Source organism: Tursiops truncatus, chromosome 9 (genome assembly GCF_011762595.2).
Source record: "Tursiops truncatus isolate mTurTru1 chromosome 9, mTurTru1.mat.Y, whole genome shotgun sequence".
Taxonomy (NCBI): domain Eukaryota; kingdom Metazoa; phylum Chordata; class Mammalia; order Artiodactyla; family Delphinidae; genus Tursiops; species Tursiops truncatus.
The window spans coordinates 56,294,008-56,319,502 of NC_047042.1; the positions used below are offsets into that span (position 1 = coordinate 56,294,008).

Consider the following 25,495-nt stretch of genomic DNA (forward strand, 5'->3'; position numbering starts at 1 on the left):
TGATTTCTGTGCATTAATTTTGTATCCTGTTACTTTACCAAATTCATTGATTAGCTCTAGTAGTTTTCTGGCGGCATCTTTAGGATTCTCTGTGTATAGTATCATATCATCTGCAAACAGTGACAGTTTTACTTTTTCTTTTCCAATTTGGATTCCTTTTATTACTTTTTCTTCTCTGATTGCTGTGGCTAAAACTTCTAAAACTATGTTGAATAATAGTGGTGAGAGTGGGCAACCTTGTCTTGTTCCTGATCTTCATGGAAATGCTTTCAGTTTTTCACCATTGAGAATGATGTTGGCTGTGGATTTGTCATATATGGTCTTTATTATGTTGAGGTAAGTTCCCTCCATGCCTACTTTCTGGAGAATTTTTATCATAAATCAGTGTTGAATTTTGTTGAAAGCTTTCTCTGCATCTATTGAGATGATCATATGGTTTTTATCCTTCACTTTGTTAATATGCTGTATCACATTGCTTGATTTGCATACATTGAAGAATCCTTGCATTCCTGGGATAAACCCCACTTGATCATGGTGTATGATCCCTTTAATGTGCTTTTGGATTCTGTTTGCTTGTATTTTGTTAAGGATTTTTGCATCTCTGTTCATCAGTGATATTGGCCTGTAGTTTTCTTTTTTGTGACATCATTGTCTGGTTTTGTTATCAGGGTGATGGTGGCCTCATAGAATGAGTTGGGGAGTGTTCCTCCCTCTGCTATATTTTGGAAGAGTTTGAGAAGGATAGGTGTTAGCTCTTCTCTAAATGTTTGATAGAATTCGCCTGTGAAGTCATCTGGTCCTGAGCTTTTGTTTGTTGGAAGATTTTTAATCACAGTCTCAAATTCAGTGTTTGTGATTGGTCTGTTTATATTTTCTATTTCTTCCTGGCTCAGTCTCGGAAGGTTGTGCTTTTCTAAGAATTTGTTCATTTCTTCCAGGTTGTCCATTTTATTGGCGTATAGTTGCTTGTAGTATTCTCTCATGATCCTTTGTATTTCTGCAGTGTTGGTTGTTCCTTCTCCTTTTTCATTTCTAATTCTATTGATTTGAGTCTTCTCCCGTTTTTTCTTGATGAGTCTGGCTAATGGTTTATCAATTTTGTTTATCTTTTCAAAGAACCAGCTTTTAGTTTTATTGATCTTTGCTATTGTTTCCTTCATTTGTTTTTCATTTATTTCTGATCTGATCTTTATGATTTCTTTCCTTCGGCTAACTTTGGGGATTTTTTGTTATTCTTTCTCTAATTGCTTTAGGTGTAAGGTTAGGTTGTTTGTCTGAGATGTTTCTTGTTCTTGCGGTAGGATTGTATTGCTATAAACTTCCCTCTTAGAACTGCTCTTGCTGCATCCCATAGGTTTGGGTCATCATGTTTTCATTGTCATTTGTTTCTAGGTATGTTTTGATTTCCTCTTTGATTTCTTCAGTGATCTCTTGGTTATTTAGTAGTGTATTGTTTAGCCTCCATGTATTCATATTTTTTACTGATTTTTTCCTGTAATTGATATCTAGTCCCATGGCATTGTGGTCAGAAAAGATACTTGATATGATTTCAATTTTCTTAAATTTACCAAGGCTTGATTTGTGACCCAAGATATGATCTATACTGGAGAACGTTCCATGAGCACTTGAGAAGAAAGTGTATTCTGTTGTGTTTGGCTGGAGTGTCCTATAAATATCATTTAAGTCCATCTTGCTTAATGTATCATTTAAAGTTTGTGTTTACTTATTTACTTTCATTTTGGATGATCTGTCCATTGGTGAAGGTGGGGTGTTAAAGTCCCCTACTATTATTGTGTTACTGTCGATTTCACCTTTTATGATTGTTAGCATTTGCCTTATATGTTGAGGTGCTCCTATGTTGGGTGCATAAATATTTACAATTGTTATATCTTCTTCTTGGATTGATCCCTTGATCATTATATAGTGTCCTTCTTTGTCTCTTGTAATGGTCTTTATTTTAAAGTCCATTTTGTCTGATATGAGAATTGCTATTCCAGCTTTCTTTTGATTTCCATTTGCATGGAATATCTTTTTCCATACCCTCACTTTCAGTCTGATGTGTCCCTAGGTCTGACTTGGGTCTCTTTTAGACAGCATACATACGGGTCTTGTTTTTGTATCCATTCAGCCAGTTGATGTCTTTTGGTTGGAGCATTTAATGCATTTACGTTTAAGGTAGTTATAGATATGCATGTTCCTAATACCATTTTCTTAATTGTTTTGGGTTTGTTATTGTAGGTCTTCTCCTTCTCTTGTGTTTCCTGCCTAAAGAAGTTCCTTTAGCATTTGTTGTAAAGCTGGTTTGGTGGTGCTGAATTCTCTTAGCTTTTGCTTGTCTGTAAAGGTTTTAATTTCTCCGTTGAATCTGAATGAGATCCTTCCTGGGTAGAGTAATCTTGGTTGTAGGTTTTTCCCTTTCATCACTTTAAATATGTCCTGCCACTCCCTTCTGGCTTTCAGAGTTTCTATTGAAAGATCAGCTGTTAACCTTATGGGGATTCCCTTACATGTTATTTGTTGCTCTTCCCTTGTTGTTTTTAATATTTTCCCTTTGTATTTAATTTTTGATAGTTTGATTAGTATGTGTCTTGGTGTGTTTCTCCTTGGATTTACCCTGTATGGGACTCTCTGTGCTTTCTGGACTTGATTGACTATTTCCTTTCCCATATAAGGGAAGTGTTCAACTATAATCTCTACAAATATTTTCTCAGTCCCTTTTTTTTCTCTTGTTCTTCTGGGACCCCTATAATTCGAATGTTGGTGCGCTTAATGTTGTCCCAGAGGTCTCTGAGACTGCCCTCAATTCTTTTCATTCTTTTTTCTTTATTCTGCTCTGTGGTAGTTATTTCCACTATTTTATCTTCCAGGTCACTTTTCTGTTCTTCTGCCTCAGTTATTCTGCTATTGATTCCTTCTAGAGAATTTTTAATTTCATTTATTGGGTTGTTCATCATTATTTGTTTGCTCTTTAGTTCTTCTAGGTCCTTGTTAAACCTTTCTTGTATTTTCTGCGTTCTATTTCCAAGATTTTGGATCATCCTTACTATCATTACTCTGAATTCTTTTTCAGGTATCCTTCCTATTTCCTCTTTATTTGTTTGGTCTGGTGGGTTTTTACCTTGCTCCTCATTTGCTGTGTATTTCTCTGTCTTCTCAGTTTGTTTCACTGTGTTTGGGGGCCCCTTTTTGCAGGCTGCAGGTTCCCGTTGTTTTTGGTGTCTGCCCCAGTGGGGAAAGTTGGTTCAGTGGGTTGTGTAGCCTTCCTGGTGGAGGGGACTGGTTCCTGTGTTCTGGTGGATGAGACTGGATCTTGTCTTTCTGGTGGGCAGGACTGCGTCCAGTGGTGTGTTTTGGGGTGTCTGTGACCTTATGATTTTAGGCAGCCTCGCTGCTAATGGGTGTGTTTGTGTTCCTGTCTTGCTACCTGTTTGGTATAGGATGTCCAGCACTGTAGCTTGCTGGTCGTTCAGTGGAGCTGGGTCTTAGTGTTGAGATGGAGATATCTGGGAGAGCTTTCACCATTTGATATTATGTGGGGCCGGGAGGTCTCTGGTGGACTAATGTCCTGAACTCGGCTCTCCCACCTCAGAGGCCAGGCCAGACACCGGCAGAGCACCAAGACCCTGTCAGCCACTCGGCTCAGAAGAAAAGGGAGAAAATAAATAAATAAATAAATAAATAAATAAATAAATAAGTAAATAAAATAAAAGGCTATTAAAATAAAAATAGTATCAAAAATAAAAAAGTAATTTAAAAAAGGAAAGAAAGAACAACCAAACCAAAATACAAATCTACCAATGAAAACAAGCACTAAAAACTATCAAAAAAAAAAAAAAAAAAACCAGACAGAGAAAATCCTAGGACAAATGGTAAAAGCAAAGCTATACAGACAAAATCACACAATAAAGCATATTCATACACACTCACAAAAAGAGAAAAAGGAGAAAACATATATATATATATATATATATATATATATATATATATACATATATATAAAGGAGGAGAGCAACCAAATCAATAAACAAATCTACCAATGATAATAACCTCTAAATACTAAACTAAGATAAACATACAACCAGAAACAAATTAGATGCAGAAAGCAAACCCCAAGTCTACAGTTGCTCCCAAAGTCCACCACCTCAATTTTGGGATGATTCATTGTCTATTCAGGCATTCCACAGATTCAGGGTACATCAAGTTGACTGTGGAGGTTTAATCCGCTGCTCCTGAGGCTGCTGGGAGAGATTTCCCTTTCTCTTCTTTGTTCGCACAGCTCCTGGGGTTCAGCTTAGGATTTGCTAAACCCCCCCCTTCCACTGTGTGTAGGTCGCCTGAGAGTGTCTTTTGGGAAGTCTGAGGTCTTCTGCCAGCCTTCAGTAGGTGTTCTGTAGGAGTTGTTCCACACGTAGATGTATTTTTGATGTATTTGTGGGAAGGAAGGTGACCTCCACGTCTTACTCTTTCACCATCTTGAAGGTCCCTCTCCACAATACCTTCTCGCCAGTGGCCAGGGGAGTGGAGGGCACCGGCAGGTACTGCTTTCGTGGGAGTGGAGCTTCTGTGGGAAACTTCCCTGAGCTCAGGGGCAAACTCTCGTGGACTCTGCCTGCTGCGTGCCGCAGGGTGGGCAGGAGTGTGGTGCGGGAGCTGGGGCAGCACTGAGCCCTGCACTTGCCCTCATCCTCTGCCCGACCTAGGCTCCTGGCTGCTCCCACTCCTGCCACCGCTCTGCTCCCAACTTCCCCACTCTTAAGAAGAAATTTAAAGTAAGACTAGGCCCACTTTCTTGGCTGGACTTTACCATTTCTTCAAGTGATGCCTGGAGCTATGGCAGCCATTTTGAGACCCTGAGGAGAACTAGCTAAGGACAAGGTCAATAAGCTGAGGATGGAGGAGTGGAAAGATGAGAAGAACCTGGGTCCTTGACAACATTAAACATGAATTAATCAACCTCAGCACCTGCTACCTGAGACTTCCTACAGGAGATATTACGTTTTCCTTGTTGTTTAAGCTAGTAGAGACAGGTTTCCTATTTTATTTATATCAAAGTTATTTCGTCAAAAACGAGAGGTGAAAGAAGCTTTATTTTATCGCCTTTAAGAGAACAGCTCATCCTTAAGCTGGGAGTGAGCTGTATATACATTCTGCTGATAATATTTATAACCCGTTTTACTTGTTTGCCTAATAATATTTAAGTCCTCTGCTATTTGGACATGTGCATTATTTCTAGAATACTGGGTGTCAATAAACACAAAACATATGCCAAATATTACTGAGAACAAATCCTAGACAACTCAATATTTTGTGTCGCTAAATGTGAGGAATGGGAAAGGCTTCTTGCAAAAGGTGGTATTTAATCTGGACTTGGAAAAGTTGGAGGTGAGCTTCAAGGGCATTCTAGACAATGTGGGCCCCCAACCTGCTGAACTGTATGTCATGGGAGAGGAAGTGCAACAGTATGATTTGGGGGTATATAACGGTAGACAGATAAGGCTGGAGCTGGTTAGGTACAGATTGTGGGTTGTCCTGAATGTCTTGCTAAGGAGTTTGGGTTTCCTTTCCTTGGTGGTGGGAAACATTAGAGATGTTTGAGCTGGTCATCACTTATTGATTCTGGATGAATTGTTAAAGCATATAGTATATATTAATATTTTACATAGGTTTTTTGGCATATTTTAATAAGTGTGCATGACTTTAATGAAACAATAAAAATCAATTTTCCATTCTAATTTGGATTCTATGTTTTAAAGCAATTGCCAAGGGAAACAAGTAAGTGACTGGTTAAGTAGCCATTGTTTTCCAAACGTTCAAAACCAGACGCAAGTTCTCCAGAGAGACTACTTGAAGGCCAGTAAACAACATTTCAAAGGCAGTTAAGTTCAGACAACTGGATGTGCGCATGCAGGACAGTTAGAGGGTCTGAGGCCCTGGGAGGGAAGGGATGCCTTGCCTGTGTAGGCAAAGAGATGTCTTGACGGAAAAGGGAGTCGAGGAAAAGCTGCTTAGAGCCTTGAGACTGAATGAGGTTGGTGCCCAGTAAAAGAAGTTGGAATTGTGAGGTTCCCTTTGCCCAGGAGCAGAAGCTCTTCAGTCATTTTACTGATGAAGAAACGGAAACAGAGTGGGGAACAGACATGACGAAATTTCTCAAGTTTTCATTTGTTAACTTCTTTACATTTTCTCTTGTTCCAAAAAGGAATCAACCTTAAATATAGTCCTGAATAATCATGAAGCAGCATGATTTCACTGCTGGTAGAGATGGGACTAGAAAGCCACTTTCCTAAACTTTAGCCCTCGCATGAATCGTACTAAATCTTGCAAATCTGTCTCCGTAGAGTACCTTTGCTGCTGGTTACCAGGTAGTGGACACCGCCCAAATAGGCACAGGGCTAAGATACCATGTGGCAAGGAAGCATTTCCCAGAACCCCCCCACAGATGTCTCCCCTACCTGGCGTTGGCCAGGACTGGTCACGTGCTTTTTTCTGTACCAAGCCCTGGACAAAAGAAGGGGATGATCTGATTGATTTATACTATTTAGGATTCACCCTTCAGTCGCAAGGGATGAATGGCTTGGGGGGCTGGGGGACGTAGGGGAGAAGGAAGAGGGCATGGGACAGCAGCCTGAGCTGTAAGAAAAGCCCAGAAAATTGCGGAGTGGTTGAGAGCACAGGCTCTGGAGGGAGGGAGGCCTGCTTTCTCACCTGTGCTCCACGCCTTCCTAGCTGGGTTACCCTGGGCTCCTTGCAAGGCTTGGCTAAACCCCAGTTTCCAGGAGAGAACTAGGGTCATTGTGGCAAAAATAAAATAATCTCGGTAAAGCAGTGGGCATAATGTTTTGTGCATAATAAACCTTCAGTAGATGTTTATTATTATTGTTATTGCTGCTATTTTTATTATTAATAAAAATGACCTCGCTCCTGCTTCCCAGAAGTTCACAAGGGGTCCACACGGAATAACCGCAGCTGTCTGTCGCAAGGCAGGAGGTGACTTCTTGCCAGGAGTCGGTCCTCCCCTTTTTCTCTATGCCAAAGGAAGGAGAGAGGCTCTGGAAACAGCTTTTCCTTCTGCACACGACTTGCCCCCATTCCCATATGGACTGCTCAACTAGGCTGGGGGTTTGGGAAGGGGTTCTGTACGGTGACGCAGCAACGTCCTGGTGGCGGCAGGACCCTAAGGTCTGAAGAACAGGGAGTAGCACACCCCCTCACCTGCTTGCTCGGTGGGTGAAGATGGGGTGCTGGGGATGCTTTCGTCCAACTTAATCACCAGGGGAGTGGTGGTCGGGAACCTGTGGGGTCCAACCTCTTCTATCAGGGTTCAAGATTAGGAATCCTACGCACAGAGTACTCTCTTTTTCTGGCATTTCCATACGTTAATTCGATGACAGTTAAGAGGCAGGGCATTTTCTTAACATTCACGAGCAAATCTTAGTAGATTAGCAATTCCCAGTCGCCCACACCCCGTGGCGTCCCCAGCCGGGCTGGCCGGCGGGGCGGCGGCGACGCTGCGGCGGCGCGGAGAGGGGGCGGCACTGCGCGGTGCCCTGTGGGAAGGGGAGCGCTGCACGGGGTGTGCGGAGGAGGCGGTGCTGCGCGGGGCCCCGCCTGAAGCCGGCTGCAGCTGAGGCAGGCGGCGAGACGGATGCGCCGTTTGCATTCGCCCGCAGTCATTTTTATCCGCGGAGGTAATGAAGTTGTCAGCAGCGCCCCGAGCGTGGCAGAGCCTTATATTCAAATAGGCCTGCCGGGCCCCGGCCTTCGCCCTTCCCCCGCCCCCTGCGTCCAGCGAGTACCCGGATGAGCGCGGCGCCGCGTCTCCCCTGCCAGCCGCCGGCTTTGTCTGTGGGTCGGCAAGCACCCGCGCCCGCTCCCGCTCTCCCTGTCTTCTCACTCTCCTTGCACCCCCGACCCCTTTGGGCCCCTGGGAAGACTCAGCCTCAGACCCCAGCCACCCCACCTGGGCTGACCCCCGTGACCCCGCAAGCCCGGCTGACGGCACGTTTGGGGGGATTAGTGGCAGGGAGGCCGTCACCCTCACACTGGGCGCCGTCCCCGCTCCTTTTCCCTCCCCCCAGCAGCCCCTCGCTCTCCTCTTCAGCTCCATCTCCAAGAAAGAGGACTTGACACTGACAGTATCACTTTGGCCTAAAGTTCTCTTCCCTTTCTGAAGGCTTATTTGTGGTCCTTTTTAGGATTACAAAGCCCCAAACAGACCTACCCGCTGAGGCGGCTGAGGAAAGGCGGTTCGGCAGGTGCAGCGCTGTCAGGAGATGAGACGGCAAGCTAGACACACACCTGCTTTGAGACAGGTAGTTGACGGGGCACAGTGAATGTTTAAGGTGCTGGGATTCGTTTCCCTAGGCCTCTGCAGCTGTGCGGTCCCCTGGGGCAGCCACTGGACACGTGTGGCTCTTGAGCACTTGAAATTTGGCTGATCCAAATGGAGATGTGCTGTAAGTGTGAAATACAGGCTGGATTGCGAAGACTGGAAAAAAGAATGTAAACTGTCTCATTAACCATTTTAAAATATTGATGGGTTATTGAAATGATAATGTTTTGGATCTATTGGGTGAAATAAGATATATTATTAAAAATCTATTGTCTGTTTCTTTATACCTTTTAAAAATGTGGCCACAAAGAACATTTAAAATGACATACGTGGCTCACATTATATTTCTATTGGACAGTGCTGGTCTAGAGGCTTAATTAAGACCCAAGACCCTTCCCTCTAACCCTCTCACCTTACTCTGCAGGTTCTTTGGAACAGGGCATGGAGAGAGAGAAGGTTCTTAGATCTTAAGCATCAAATGCCCAGGCAGATAATTAGGAAGTAATCAGATTATTGAAAACCTTGACAACACAAGAGTAGAAGCAGTGGCTTAGGTTGCATGAACTGGCTGTTCCTTTCCCTTTGTTCACTGTAAAGAGAGACCCACGCTCTCGCCACAGTCTTGCCATGATTCCCTGGACTAACCGTGATTCCCTGGACTAACCATCTGTGTGCAAAGTTGGGCCTCTAGGAGTGCTTTGTGCCTTTTAGGAGTTACTTGTTGCACACTAAATTTGCTGACATTCCATTTAGAAGAGTGAATACTGTGTATGCACTGTAACAACTATTTCATAAGTATTTTTGGTGTACGTTGTTCCTCAGCACACACAGGGCTCCCGAAGTATGCATTGACACGATGCGCTGCCAGTGATTGGGGCCTGGGGGAGTCCCTCAGTGTGCATCGACTCCACACACGGCCACGGCTCCTACAGGGCTCTTATGGCTCAGCTTGCCAATGATCCGTGCATTAAAGACTCCTGGAATATACATTGACATGGTAGACTGGAGTTGTTTGGGTCTACCATGCCGATGATCCGGGGATAATTGCGGTGTGTTATGTACTTTCACTGAGATTGGAGTGTGCGTGGTCCTAATGGCAGAACCAGAACTGCCCCAGTTAAGCCCTGCTGTGACTCCCTGTGTGGGGTGCATGGACCTTCGACCTCCTGCGTCATGACACTGTGGCATTGCTAATGTTTGCGGATGTTTTAACTGACTCAATTGAGTTAGCATTTTTTTTTCCAAAAGTACTTTCTGTAATTCGGTACCTGGATTGGGGGTCCATGTACTGATGGTTTCATCTGGTTAATCATAAGCTAAAGATCTTGGAAAGGTCATATTTAAAGCAGAAAAAGTGGTTTAGAGAGAATAAGTTTGGAAGATGTGTATGAGTTTGAGAGGGTTAATATGGAATAAATAACCTAGTCTTGAGAAAACCTAGTTGCTTAAACTGAAATAGATAAAACAAGGAGGTGATAAGACGATGGAAGAAATCATAAAATATATTCAATAGAAAAATAATTCAAACACTGCAGAAGTGTATCAAATAAAAAAATTGTCCTCCTGTCCCTTTCTTTCTTCTATACCATCCACTGTTACAATCTCTGTTAATATTTTTTGTATATTTTTAGTAATTTTTATACATATACGAATAAGTATATCTATTCTTTGTTTACACAAGTGGGGTATTACCAAACCTTAACTTTCCAGTGCCTTGTTTTGAACTAATAATATATTGAACATCTCTCCTTCTCAGTGCATTTAGATCTGTTGCATCCTTTGTAATGATTGCATGGAATTCCAGGATATGGATGTAACAATTAAAAAATTTATGCTACTTCAACCATCACTGCAGTGAATATCCTTATACATTTGCAGATTTGTGCACACATGTTCACGGGATAAATTTTTAGCAGCGGAAATGCTGGGACTAAGAGATGTACATTTAAAATGGTGATAAATATCGCCAAGTCGATAACCAGAATGATTGTACTGCTTTATACTGCAACTAGCAGTATGTGTGCCTATTTCCCCACTCCAGGTCAACGCATAGTTTTTTCATGGGAGACACTTCTAATGTGTGTGAATGAATTTTCCCATGGTGTTCTCTGTACAGCTTTATGGTGAGAGCCCAGCACTGGGGGCTGTGATAAATGCAATGAAGTGAGGAAATCAGGACCACAGGTAGGAAGTCTCGTTAATCAAGATAAAAAACGACGGCTCCACAAAACACACTGAGATCGGTTGAATTTTGGTAATAGCTTATCAACATGGGAGAATTGGAATTAGATCACGTTAATTCATCATTCAGCAGATATTTGTTGAGAAGTTATAAGTGAATTCTCCATTGTATTGTAAGCCCCTTGAGAGCAAAACTGTTGTCTTTTTAATCTCTATGGCTTCAACAAAATTATGGAATGGGGCCGGGCCTAAATTTTTTTTAAATCGCTGTTGTTGTCGATTTGCTTGTTTTAATTTGGCCATTTATTGTCCCCATATACCTGGTTCTACCTGAAGTTGGATTTTCAAGATGGCTGACATTTTATCCTTGCTCCCAGCAGCTCACAGTGGAAGAGACAGTGGGATGTAAACCAGTCTGAAAATTCACATAGTATAAACAAAGTGAACATGAGCAGCTAACTGTGGTGGAGTAAATAGTTTCCCCGAAATCTGATATTTGAGCTGGATCCTGGAAGAGACCAACAAGGATGGACTTCTAGACAGAGGCAGCCACAATAAAGGGATGGAGCTTTGTAGGAATGCTGGTGTGAATGGCTCGCAGGGAGTGTGTTGGGAAGAAGGGGATCTGAAGGGGAGGCACCACCTACTTACAAGGAAGCATTGAGTCAGGCATCCTGGAGCATCAAGGGAATGACATATAGAGAGGGAGTGGGCTTCTCATTCAGGCTTTATCTCTGAATTGTAGTGGGGCATTTGGAAGTCCTGAGAATCCTGTAGCTTTAAAGTGCCTCATTTGTAATATGAGCCTAGATAATTTCTAATATTTTTATCAGCTCTAAAATCCAGTGGCCTTTGAGCTATAGGACTTGAACTTGCCTGCAAAGACTTTATCTTCTGTGTGTGATATCTTGGGGTGTTCCTTTAAGATGGTAGTAAATGGCTGGCTGTAATTTGCTGGAACTAACTACCATGGACATGTACCATGATCTCAAAGTCTGCATACAGTTTTGCCCCCACCCCAAAAAAGGGTTACTAATGAGAATGAAGAAGAAAACAAACCAATAGCAGGCAGTATAAGTCTTTTGATAATTACTCTTTATATGCCACTAAATCCTATCTTCACTGAAAATTGAACAGACACTGCTTAAAATGTTTCTCTGAAGTGTATTGCAGAATTGGATGTCAAGTGTCCTGTTTCTTGGGATTCGTATGCTGCATGAATTTCATCGGATTTGATAAGCATGCCATCCATGTCCTTGTCTGTGGCAGAGGGAAGCATTTTGATTGAGACAATGTCTAAGGACAGAAAGAACGCTGTGGCCTATTGATTAGAGACCTTCCTCCGAGCTGACACCTTGAGAATTATTACCCAGCCCATCTTGCCCCAAAGAACGAGGGACTTGCTTAAAGTCTGTGCTGACTTCCAGATGAACTTTGCGTAATTCCCCCAATTTTTAGGCTCAGGGTTTTCCAAGTTGTATTGGAGGCTATCTAGAAGCAAATAAAATAAACACAAGCAGACTGCCCATGGGACCAAACACATGGCATGATAACAACTCTTGTGACCAATGACTCGTCTAAGATATGGGAGTTCGGTGAAATTATTGAATTATTGAAGAAGGATGTTTTGCCAGTCCTATTGGGCACTGTTCAGAGTCTTGAATTCTACAAATGCAAGCAAGAGATCAGAGAGGCTTTGCTGAAACCTCACAGAGTCAAAGCCTCTGCCCCACACGTTGATACTGGGGATTTCCAAAATAGCTTCCTGTGAGATCATCTTATGTGTGGAATCCGTGGCAATGACTTCCAAGGGAGACTCCTGACTGATCCCAATTTGATGCTTTCTTTGGCATGGAGTGAGGCCTGGGCACTGAGAGTAAATTTTAAATTTTCTCAGAAATCAAACAGCAGTACAAGGTTGTTGAGACATGAAGAGAGAAATTTTTACTGCCTGGGTGAGCAGGTGCCAATCCCAAATCATTATCAGGACTTTGGAGACAAGCAATCCCTGTTCAGACAGCAGTCTTTTATCAGTGATCCACTCCCAGATTCAAGATAACAGGTAAAGATTGTTTTGGAAGAATGGTAATTGTGAAGGAGTGTGTCCCTCAACCAGTATGAGGTAGAGCAACTGGCAGAGCACGTCATATATATCATTGGGTGGTAGGATGCTTAGGTATTTCTATACCAGTGAAGACCAGGAGATCCAAAAGTGCCCAACTGGGGGCCATGAGCACCAGATGAAAGTAATGCTAGCTGTTAGTCCCTGACTGGTAAGACATCACGCTAAAATTTTTTCATGGCCATTTACCAAGATTAGGTAACCTCATGGTAGTTGTAGAGCTGATATTTCTGGAGCTATGTTGTGATTGTGGAGTTTGGCTCCTTTCTGGGGAAGCATAGGGAAGAACAAAATTACATCACTCGCAATTAGTTTCCAAAATTCGTATGTGCTTATGATCTAGCAAGGTAATTAGACTGTATCTTGGTGCTCAATAAGAACTGATCAAACAATGATTGAAGAAGGAAGGAAGGAATGATCTAATGTTAGATAAACAATAAAAAGGTAATAGTTGTTTTTATCTAGTACAATAATACGTATGTATGAGGAGAGAAATGACTGCAAGCTTAAACATGTGGGTTATAGGACCCAACTACTTGTCACTAAAAGTTGAAAGAAGAGAAAAAACAATTAGAAAGAATGATCCATTTTTAAGGCCTTCATATCCTTTGAAAAACCAATTATAGGAAGCTGTCTCAAAGTAGACTACATTTAAGTCTAGACATGTCATCAATTGACTTGAAATCTTAAGTTTCTAATCTAACAAGATAGTTTTGAATAAATCACACATAACTAGCGAACTGTACTAGTGTCTCAATACTTCAAGCCTGTGAAGCTCCTAATATTGAAGTGAAAACTGAGGAGGGAAAGAGGAGCCAATAGAACCTTATAAAGGTCATTCCAAGTTTATGAAAAAATCTGATTGTCAGGATGAAGCAGGAATATTCCAATAAAGAAGCAGAATTTTTTCACCTTAGAAAATATGTGTAGCATCTCCACTAAATGAAATTCATACTGCACACAGAAGATTGAATTCCTGTAAGAGGCATTTAACTGGGGGAAGACAGACCTCGCATACTTCACACCATGGAGCTGCAGAGAATTTAGTGTCATACCCCAGAATTGTTTTCCTGGCATAAAATGTAAGCCATCTTGAGGATAAAACCTAGACAATAAGTTTCATTTGGCACCAGCATTTTAACATCAAGTCTTAAGGGGCCACCAAAGCTACAAGACAGAAAGCAATTCTTCAATGGCCAATGTAGCTGTTTTAAGAAGCACTGGATATTTTTACATCTCCTAGTAAATATGGAGATAGTCTCTCATTGTACTTTTTTTCAGGTTAAAATGTTGTGTGACTGGATATGCTATTATAGTTTTCGAAGTGAGGTTAGCAGGCGAGACACATTAAGATGCTTGTTAAATTTTAAAGGCAAATTCCTCTACCCCTGAAATCAGCAATTAAACCTTCCTGGGTGATTCTTTCTTTTTTTTTTAAAATAAATTCATTTATTTTTGGCTGTGTTGAGTCTTTGTTGCTGCACGGGCTTTCTATAATTGCAGTGAGTGGGGGCTACTCTTTGTTGTGGTGCTCAGGCTTCTCATTGCAGTGGCTTCTCTTGTTGCGGAGCATGTGCTCTAGGCGCACGGGCTTCAGTAGTTGGGGCACACAGGCTCAGTAGTTGTGGCTCGCAGGCTCTAGAGCGCAGACTCAGTAGTTGTGGCACACGGGCTTAGTTGCTCCGCGGCATGTGGGATCTTCCCAGACCAGGGATCGAACCCAGGTCCCCTGCACTGGCATGCAGATTCTTAACCACTGCGCCACCAGGGAAGCCCCTGGTGATTCTTAGGAACATTCAGCTTTGAGACCCCCTGTGGTTAGAGTTGCAATGGTGTGATCTAAAGTTATTGGTTGGTTCCTTTAAATATTGGAAGTTATACAATGGAGGAAAGAGGCATGGTTAAACAAATACTTCTTTAAAAATAAAAATAGCTTTGTTATTTTCTTCGCTAGAAAAAATGGTGTATGCTCATTGTAATACATCAAGCAATGTTGGAAAATACAGTATTTTATACACTCTTTTTAGATTAGTGATATTAACTCTAAAAGTTGTATTTGTTGCAAATTTTTTCTGTTTCTTATTTGTCTTTTTTAAGTTATAGGGACTTTACTTTTTTTTTTTTACACGTTTTCAGTTCGTGTGCACAATTATTACCAATCTTTTTTCCTTAAGGGATTGTAGAATTCTCTTCAATTATAACATTATGATGTAGCTTTAAACAGAACATAAAATAATTTTTCTAATTTTTAAATTTATTTATTTTTTTATACAGCAGGTCCTTATTAGTCATCAGTTTTATATACATCAGTGTATACATGTCAATCGCAATCGCCCAATTCATCTCACCACCACCCCTTCCCCTGACGCTTTCCCCCCTTGGTGTCCATACATTTGTTTTCTACATCTGTGTCTCAATTTCTGCCCTGAAAACCAGTTCATGTGTACCATTATTCTAGATTCCACATATATGCATTAATATACAATATTTGTTTTTCTCTTTCTGACTTACTTCACTCTGTATGACAGACTCTAGATCCATCCACGTCTCAACAAATGACCCAATTTCGTTCCTTTCTATGGCTGAGTAATATTCCACTGTATATATGTAACCACATCTTCTTTATCCATTCGTCTGTCGAGGGGCATTTAGGTTGCTTCCATGACCTGGCTATTGTAAATAGTGCTGCAACGAACATTGGGGTGCATGTGTCTTTTTGAATTATGGTTTTCTCTGGGTATATGTCCAGTAGTGGGATTGCTGGATCATATAGTAATTCTATTTTTAGTTTTTTAACGAAACTCCATACTGCTCTCCATAGTGGCTGTATCAATTTACATTCCCACCAACAGTACAAGAGGGTTCCCTTTTCTCCACACCCTCTCCAGCATTTGTTGTTTGTAGATGTTCTGATGAGGCCCATTCTAACTGGTGTGAGATGATACCTCATTGTAGTTTTGATTTGCATTTCTCTAATAATTAGTGATGTTGAGCAGATTTCATGTGCTTCTTGGCCATCTGTATGTCTTCTTTGGATAAATGTCTGTTTAGGTCTTCTGCCCATTTTTGGATTGGGTTTTTGTTTTTTTTAAATTGAGGTGCATGAACTGTTTATATATTTTGGAGATTAATCCTTTGTCCATTGATTCGTTTGCAAATATTTTCTCCCATTTTGAGGGTTATCTTTTTGTCTTGTTTATAGTTTCCTTTGCTGTGCAAAAGCTAAGTTTCATTAGGTCCCATTTGTTTATTTTTGTTTTTATTTCCATGACTCTAGGAGGTGGATCAAAAAGGATCTTGCTGTGATTTATGTCAAAGAGTGTTCTGCCTATGTTTTCCTCTAAGAGTTTTATAGTGTGCCATCTTACATTTAGGTCTCTAATCCATTTTGAGTTTATTTTTGTGTATGGTGTTAGGGAGTGTTCTAACTTCATTCTTTTACATGTAGCTGTCCAGTTTTCCCAGTACCACTTACTGAAGAGACTGTCTTTTCTCCATTATATATCCTTGCCTCCTTTGTCATAGATTTGTTGACCATAAGTGTGTGGGTTTATCTCTGGGCTTTCTGTCTTGTTCCACTGATCTGTATTTCTGTTTTTGTGCCAGTACCATATTGTCTTGATTACTGTAGCTGAGTAATATAGTCTGAAGTCAGGGAGTCTGATTCCTCCAGCTCTGTTTTTTCCCCTCAAGACTGCTTTGGCTATTTGGGGTCTTTTGTGTCTCCATACAGATTTTAAGATTGTTTTTTCTAGTTCCGTAAAAAATGCCATTGGTAATTTGATAGGGATTGCATTGAATCTGTAGATTGCTTTGGGTTGTGTAGTCATTTTCACAATATTGATTCTTCCAATCCAAGCACATGGTATATCTCTCCATCTGTTAGTATCGTCTTTAATTTTTTTCATCAGTGTCTTATAGTTTTCTGCATACAGGTCTTTTGTCTCCTTTGGTAGGTTTATTCGTAGTTATTTAATTCTTTTTTGTTGCAGTGGTAAATGGGAGTGTTTCCTTAATTTCTCTTTCAGATTTTTCACCATTAGTGTATAGGAATGCAAGAGATTTCTGTGCATTAATTTTGTATCCTGCAACTTTACCAAATTCATTGATTAGCTCTAGTAGTTTTCTGGTGGCATCTTTAGGATTCTCTATGTATAGTATCATGTCATCTGCAAACAGTGACAGTTTTACTTCTTTCTTTCCAATTTGGATTCCTTTATTTCTTTTTCTTCTCTGATTGCCGTGGCTAGGACTTCCAAACTATGTTGAATAACAGTGGTGAGAGTGAGCATCCTTGTCTTGTTCCTGACTTAGAGGAAATGCTTTTAGTTTTTCACCATTGAGAATGATGTTTGCTGTGGGTTTCTCGTATATGGCCTTTATTATGTTGAGGCAGGTTCCCTTTACGCCCACTTTCTGGTGAGTTTTTATCATAAATGGGTGTTGAATTTTGTCAAAAGCTTTTTCTGCATCTATTGAGATGATCATATGGTTTTTATTCTTTAGTTTGTTAATATGGTGTATCTCATTGATTGATTTGCATATATTGAAGAATCCTTGCATCCCTGGGATAAATCCCACTTGATCATGGTGTATGACCCTTGTAATGTGTTGTTGGAGTCTGTTTGCTAGTATTTTGTTGAGGATTTCGCATCTATATTCATCAGTGATATTGGTTGATAATTTTCTTTTTTTTGTAGTATCTTTGTCTGGTTTTGGTATCAGGGTGATGGTGGCCTTGTAGAATGATTTTGACAGTGTTCCTTCCTGTGCAATTTTTTGGAGGAGTTTGAGAAGGGTGGGTGTTAGCTCTTCTCTAAATGTTTGATAGAATTCACCTGTGGAGCCATCTGGTCCTGGATTTTGTTTGTTGGAAGATTTTTAATCACAGTTTCAATTTCATTACTTGTGATTGGTCTGTTCATATTTTCTATTTCTTTCTCGTTCAGTCTTGGAAGGTTATACCTCTTTAAGAATTTGTCCATTTCTTCCAGGTTGTCCATTTTATTGGCATAGAGTTGCTTGTAGTAGTCTCTTAGGATGCTTTGTACTTCTGCAGTGTCTGTTGTAACTTATCCTTTTTCATTTCTAATTTTATTGATTTGAGTCTTCTCCCTCTTTTTCTTTTTTTTTTTTTTTTTTTAACCCTCTTTTTCTTGATGAGTCTGGCTAATGGTTTATCAATTCTGTTTATCTTCTGAAAGAACCAACTTTTAGTTTTATTGATCTTTGCTATTGCTTTCTTTGTTTCTATTTCATTTATTTCTGCTCTGATCTTTATGATTTCTTTCCTTCTGCTACTTTGGGTTTTGTTTGTTCTTCTTTCTCTAGTTCCTTTAGGTGTAAGGTTAGATTGTTTATTTGAGTTTTTTCTTGTTTCTTGAGGTAGCCTTGTATAGCTATAAACTTCCCTCTTAGAACTGCTTTTGCCACATCCCATAGATTTTGGATTGTCTTGTTTTCATTGTAATTTGTCTCTAGGTATTTTTTATTTCCTCTTTGATTTCTTCAGTGATCTCTTAGTTATTTAGTAATGTATTGTTTAGCCTCCATGTGTGTTTTTTTTTTTACGTGTTTTTCCCTGTAATTGATTTCTAGTCTCATAGCGTTGTGGTCAGAAAAGATGCTTGATATGATTTCAATTTTCTTAAATTTACTGAGGCTTGATTTGTGACCCAAGATGTAATCTGTCCTGGAGAATGTTCCTTGTGCACTTGAGGAGAAAGTGTAATCTGCTGTTTTTGGATGGAATGTCCTATAAATATCAAGTAAATCTATCTGGTCTCTTGTGTCCTTTAAAGCTTGTGTTTCCTTATTAATTTTCTGTTTGGATGATCTGTCCATTGGTGTAAGTGAGATGTTAAACTCCCCAGTATTATTGTGTTACTGTTGATTTCATCTTTTATAGCTGTTAGCAGTTGCCTTATGTATTGGGGTGCTCCTATGTTGGGTGCATATATATTTATAATTGTTATATCTTCTTCTTGGATTGATCCCTTGCTCATTATGTAGTGTCCTTCCTTGTCTCTTGTAGCATTCTTTACTTTAAACTCTATTTTATCTAATATGAGTATTGCTGCTCCAGCTTTCTTTTGATTTCCATTTACATGGAATATCTTTTTCCATCCCCTCACTTTCCATCTGAACGTGTCCCTAGGTCTGAAGTAGGTCTCTTGTAGACAGCATATATATGGGTCTTGTTTTTGTATTCATTCAGCAAGCCTGTGTCTTTTGGTTGGAGCATTTAATCCATTCAGGTTTAAGGTAATTATTGATACGTATGTTCCTATTATCATTTTCTTAATTGTTTTGGGTTTGGTTTTGTAGGTCCTTTTCTTCTCTTGTGTTTCCCACTTAGAGAAGTTCCTTTAGCATTTGTTGTAGAGCTGGTTTGGTGGTGCTGAATTCTCTTAGCTTTTGCTTGTCTGTAAAGCTTTTGATTTCTCCATAGAACCTGAATGATATCCTTGCTGGGCAGAGTAATCTTGGTTGTACATTGTTCCCTTTCATCACTTTAAGTATATCACGCCACTCCCTCTGGCTTGTAGAGTTTCTGCTGAGAAATCAGCTGTTGACCATATGGGAGTTTCCTTGTATGTTATTTGTCATTTTTCCCTTGCTGCTTTCAATAATTTTTCTTTGTCTTTAATTTTTGCCAGTTTGATTACTGTGTGTCTCGGCGTGTTTCTCCTTGGGTTTATCCTGTATGGGACTCTCTGCGCTTCCTGGACTTGGGTGGCTATTTCCTTTCCCATGTTAGGGAAGTTTTCGACTATAATCTCTTCAAATGTTTTCTCGGGTCTTTTCTCTCTCTCTTCTCCTTCTGGGACGCCTATAATGTGAATGTTGTTGTGTTTAGTGTTGTCCCAGAGGTCTCTTAGGCTGTCTTCATTTCTTTTCATTCTTTTTTCTTTATTCTGTTCCGCAGCAGTGAATTCCACCATTGTGTCTTCCAGGTCACTTATCTGTTCTTCTGCCTCAGTTATTCTGCTATTGATTCCTTCTAGTGTGTTTTTCATTTCCGTTATTGTATTGTTCATCTCTGTTTGTTTGTTCTTTAATTCTTCTAGATCTTTGTTGAACATTTCTGCATCTTCTTGATCTTTGCCTCCATTCTTTTTCCGAGGTCCTAGATCATCTTCACTATCAGTATTCTGAATTCTTTTTCTGGAAGGTTTCCTATCTCCACTTCATTTAGTTGTTTTTCTGGGGTTTTATCTTGTTCCTTCATCTGGTACATAGCCCTCTGCCTTTTCATCTTGTCTATCTTTCTGTGAATGTGTTTTTTGTTCCACAGGCTGCAGGATTGTAGATCTCTTGCTTCTGCTGTCTGCCCTCTGGTAGGGATTTTACATTTTTTACAAAATAAAATTTTTCAGGTTTTCCCCTTTTCATTTGTGGCCTCTGACTCATGATAAGTAAGACTGCCATTTTCCTAGGATAATAAAAATCTTTATCTTTTTTCCCTCTATTACTTTATAGTTCTAACTTTTATATTTAAATTGTTGATCCCTCTGGAATTTAACTCACTGTAAAGAATGAGCCTGGGATCCAGCTCTATTTATTTCTTTCCAAATGACTAGGTATATTTTTGAGATCATTTCTTGAATAATTTATTTTATTCCCACTGATATAAAATGCCACTTTTATTATGTACTAAATGTCCATATATCCTTCCTGGGCTCTACCATGGTCATTTGATTACTCTGCATTTTTGTGCCAGGTCCACACATTTTAATATCTCATCACTGTTCATTTTTAGAATTTCTCTGGCTGTTCTTGAACGTTTATTCTTCCAGATGAACTTTAGAATCATTTTTCAAAGTTTCAAAAAAAAAATCCTGTTGGGATTTCCATTAGAATCACATTTAATTTTAGATTAATTATGGGGGGAGAATTGGATTCTTCACAATTCTGAGGCTTACATGAGAATGACACATGATTTCCCAATTGCTCAAGCCTTTGTTTGAACGTCCCTCTGTGTGTGTGTGTATCACAAACAGATTTTGCCTGTTTCCTGTAAAGTTTGTTTCTGGGTGTTTTACAGGGTTTTGTTGGTTTTATGATTAATCACATGGTTCTTAGATATATGCTTAAAGCAGCTACCCTGTGGCATAGAATGTAAGCTTGGATGGATTGCCATTTTAGGGGGTCGGTATGCAATAGAAGCCTGTGTTTTGAAGACAGACCCATGTGGATCTTTGTTATATCTTCCAGATTGCCGTGACACTTTGGGAAGAGTCTCCTCTCTAAGCTTCTCTTCCTCATCTGTAAAATAGAAACCTTGCAGGGATTTGTAAGCATCAGTGATAATACTTGAAACACCTAATGTAGAGCTTAGCACTTACCGAGTCCTCAGATATGGGAGCTGTTTGAGGGCCAGGCTAAGGAGTTCATTTCAAAATTCCTCACAAGGTTGAGATTCCTTGAAGCTTTCAAAAACATATTTGTATCCAGCAGATTTTTAAAAAAATTTTTTTTTTTTGCAGTAAGTGGGCCTCTCACTGTTGTGGCCTCTCCCATTGTGGAGCACAGGCTCCAGACACGCAGGCTTAGCGGCCACGCCACCAGGGAAGCCCTCCAGCAGATTTTTAAAGAGTACTCTGAATAAAAGCACTGTTCTAATAGCCTTCCCTCCCCGCCCTCCTCTTCCCATGATTGAAATATTTGATGTAAGAGATCTTATCCAGTGACTGTGTGGTTCTGAGCACCATCACTGCTGAAAGTTTTAGTCTCAGCCACATCACAATGGGAGGCCTGGTTCTTTCTTCTTACAATGTTAATTAATGGTCGCTTGGGGAGTTTGGGGACAGGCTTCAATGTGTTAATGTCTTAGAAAAATACATCTGAGGTACAAAGACCATTTGGAGTACCCAGTTAAGAATGGTTTGCCACATAGAGTAGAGCCTAAAGAAAGCTTTCATAAACATGGGTGTTCAGCTAAACCAATAGTTAGCCCCACATTCTTAATGGCATAATCACCAACATAACCGATTCATAATAACAGCCTTTTAATGTTGAAACAATTACTTTGGATAATAAAATAACACTTTTAATTTGCTTGACACCAGATTCGACCTATGTGGATCATCTGATGGTGAGGTGAGGGGAAGGAGAGTCTGCTGAGTTCTAAATACATTATAAGGCGTTAACACATAATGTGCATAATGTACTTCAGGCCCGAGGTGCTCTAGATGGCTTAGTGAACAAACAAAATGGTGATCAGAATATGCTGTTGCTTTGGAATTTAACAAATACTTCATAATTTATGTATCAATTTCCACAAGTTTCCTTAGGAAGAACTAGTTAAGCCTTGAAGTTGATGTGCTTTTGTTAAATTTGTTCGTTTGGAACACCTACTGGGGAAAGTGCTATGGGAGAGAACAATCAGCAAGTTTTTGTTGAGTAAAAAACAATGCTGTATCCTGGGAGGAAAATGTAAATGAATTGATTGCTCCATTATAGTAATATCTTTATATCTGTCACTTGGATATTGTAAGCTGTTTGTAATCTGTTTTTTTAAATTGAATTATTTAAAATTTCATCAGTGTTTTCTAATTCTTTTGGGAAGTAGGGGAGTTTTAAATCGTAAATAATTCAAAAGCCCCCACATGTATACCTCCTCAGTGGGTGAGCAAGGCAGCCACCTTTGTTTTTGCTCTCGTGGTTTGTTGGTGTTGGCCAGCACTCTTGTTCTTTTCATTTGTAAGAAGAGCTGGGACCAAGCTTTTGAGGCACGTGCATATAATATCAAGGATTCCAGCCAACCTCATCTATTGCCTGATTTCAACTTACCTATTGCAAAGCGGATTGAAATCTGCCAATTAATTCTTTTCAGCTAAATATGTCTTCCATTAAAAGGCAAATGCTCCCTGGGAAATATTAGGAGTTATCAGTCATTTATACCTTAGTGAGTATGAATTTATAACAGCTTTCTTTTTTTTCTTTTTTTCGGTCGTGACTTGTGGCTTGCAGGATCTCAGTTCCCTGACCAGAGACTGAGCCTGAGCTGTGGTAGTGAAAGCCCGGAATCCTAACCACTAGGCCACCAGGGAACTCCCTATAACAGCTTTCTTAAAATAAGTTAAGGAGATCTGAATACATATGCTAAGGAAAAAAGCGATACTAGTCAGCAACTAAAATAATCTACCAAATTACAGTTAAGGACAAGATATTTTATAAAGTCCTTTCTTGATAGCAGATTTGTATGTGTTGGAGATGGGATCACATTGGGTATATAATTTTGCATGTTAAACTTGTTTTCTACTTAACATTATACCTACCCCTCCAATGGCTGTGTACTTTTCCGATGAATGGCTTTACCAGAATTATTTTTCTGTTCTACTGTTAGACAAGTGCATCTTATTAGTTTATAATATGAAAGATGCTTTTAGGTCTGTGAACTACCTTTTTATAAATGTCTTTGCTTCCTTTTTTTCCCTTTTTCATTTGGAACTTTAAATGTTGGACTTTCCTTCTCTGAGATGTCCCTGTACATACAAACACTCATCATTAAGTGGCCCTCTTGCCTTTTCAGTATTAGGGGCTGCAGTTTAAATGTTCTGGATCAGTGCTGTGCAAAGTGTGTCTGTGGACCAGTGCCTGGCTTGAACTGCTTGCTGCTGGTCCACAATGAGGCAATATGGACACTGAGAGGAAGTGTTCAGAATGAAAACCCTCGTAGTGATTTGACATTGCTGCACCATCCAAGAAGTAGTCAGGATGGTCTTATAGGATATAGAGCAGATTGGGCTATGAGTCATATGTGGTGGAACTCTGTAGGCATATTAGAGCTCTCTATCAGCCCATGGAAGATTGGACAAAACAAAGCAAGCAAACAAACCAGTCCTGCACTTTGAATAAGCTGAGAAGCACTGTCCTGGGTCAGAGTGGAGAATGCAAGCACACAGTGCCTTGAAGTTCCATAAACCCTCACAGAGGGGTGTATAGACCAGTAATCAAAAGACAGACTTGGTTTACATCCCAGCTCTGACCCTTATTTTCTGAGACCTTCGACAAATGACTAAAACACTTTGTGTCTTGGTTTCCTCATCTGTAAAAACAAGAATAACAATAGAATTAACTTTGTAATATGATCCTACGGAGAAAGGACTTAGCACACTGCCTGGCATGTATCAAATGCTCAATAAATAGAAGCCCCCATTATTATGTCAGTAAATAGCACCCCAAACAGAAATTTCTGGAAGGATTCCTTTATGCGTTACTATAGGAAAACACGCAGTTCTTGAATGAAACAGCACCCCTGCTCCCACTCCCCTCCTTTTTGTCAGCCTAACTGTGATCACAGAGCTGTTTGTGTTTATCTTCTACAGAGGGTGAGGCCACATCCCTTGTAGGGCAGCCTAGATCGGAGCTGACAGACCAGGAAATCACAGACCCTTCAGAGCTCTCATCTCCATTCCTTCCTGCACCGTCACCAACTCATCAAAAGCTCTGAGTGTTTATCTCACAGTTGCCAGATGTCCATCTGTTCAGGATTGTTATGAATTTTACTGCCTTGTCCTGTTTACAGTCCTCACAGGGCACACAATAGCCCTGTGTTTGTACCAGGTAGGGACATGTCTCCATGACGTGTCCATCTGCTGGGACACCAGGATCTGGTGGGTCTCTACTTCTGCTGTTCCTGTTGACCCCCTGGACACCCTGTAGGCTTAATGTAGCACGAGAGCTTGAAAGAGTGTCAGAGTTGGTGTTGAAGATCTGGATTCTTATCCTGGCTCTGCCTTGGATATGTGAGCCCCAACACCCTCATCTGTAAAATGGGGCCATAACACCAATCTTACCTTGCACCCATGGTGACTGAATGAGATAGCCTTTGAAAAGTGTTCTGATGCATAATAAATGCAACTTTCCTCCCATTCTTCCAGTATTGGATGCCTTTTCTCTTCCCACTTTGGGCTGTGCTGAGCATACAAGGCATCACACAAAGTGAATTCCTCCCTAGAACATATGTTCATAAGGGCAGGGATTTGTCTAGTTTATTTATTGCTCTATGCCCAAGTTCTAGAACAATGCCTGGGGATAGTGGATGCTCAATTAATATACGTTGAACAAATTAATTAAAGTGAATTATACAGTCACATTTCCTGCTGTCTCTTTTAGGATACTTTTAGCTCTGAGCAACAGAAAACCTTGAATCAACTTGCTAAACTGGTGAGAACATCTGTTATTTCCTACAACTAGAAGTTTGGAAGTAGAGAAGTTTTGTGGTTGATTAATTTGATGGCTCACTAACACATGCCTGGCCCAGGTCCTTCTCATCTTTCTGCTCTGTCATTTTTGACCTAGCTCATCTCATAGTCATAAATGGCTGCTGCAGTTCCAGACATCACATCTAGACGTAGTAATACCCAACAGAAATGGGGAGAGTCTCTATCATTCTTGTATGTCTTTCCCTATAGAAACTCAGAAATGCTCTAGCTGACTTTTGCTGGAAACCCTTCAGCTGGCATTTGCTCACTTGCACACACTGAAACCAATTGCTGGAGATCAGTTAGGATTAATCCTGAGTTATGTCTGGGAGAGGTAGGTATCCGAGCAGATTCTGGCCTCTGCCAAAAAGGACAGAGGGCAGCCAGCCAGCTGTGTTGGATATACCTACTCTTTGGAGTCTTAGAGAAAAAAGAATTATTAAGCAAAAATGAATTAAACAAGTGCATGAGCAAGTAAATGTTTATGTCATATCTAAATTAAGGGCTGGTGAGTGTGTTTCATGTTTGGTAATTGCAATCATTGTCGCTTTGGTTGTGGTCAAAAAATAAAAATAAAAAAATAAATTAAGGGCTGGAGCTAATAAGTGAAGAGGGAATTGCATGTTGAGACTTGGAGGAATATAGCCT

The 25,495-nt window shown here is 40.3% G+C and overlaps 1 protein-coding gene across 1 annotated transcript in view; it reads left to right on the top strand.

Annotated features, from left to right (window-relative positions):
• The first annotated feature begins 471 nt into the window (after nt 1-471).
• Nucleotides 472-25,495, top strand: part of LOC109548554 (uncharacterized) — a 267,207-nt gene continuing 242,183 nt past the window's right edge. The window contains exons 1-2 of the mRNA XM_073809761.1: nt 472-7,688; nt 8,196-8,312. The gene's annotated coding sequence lies outside the window, so the exon portion shown is untranslated. The remainder of the gene's footprint in view (nt 7,689-8,195; nt 8,313-25,495) is intronic.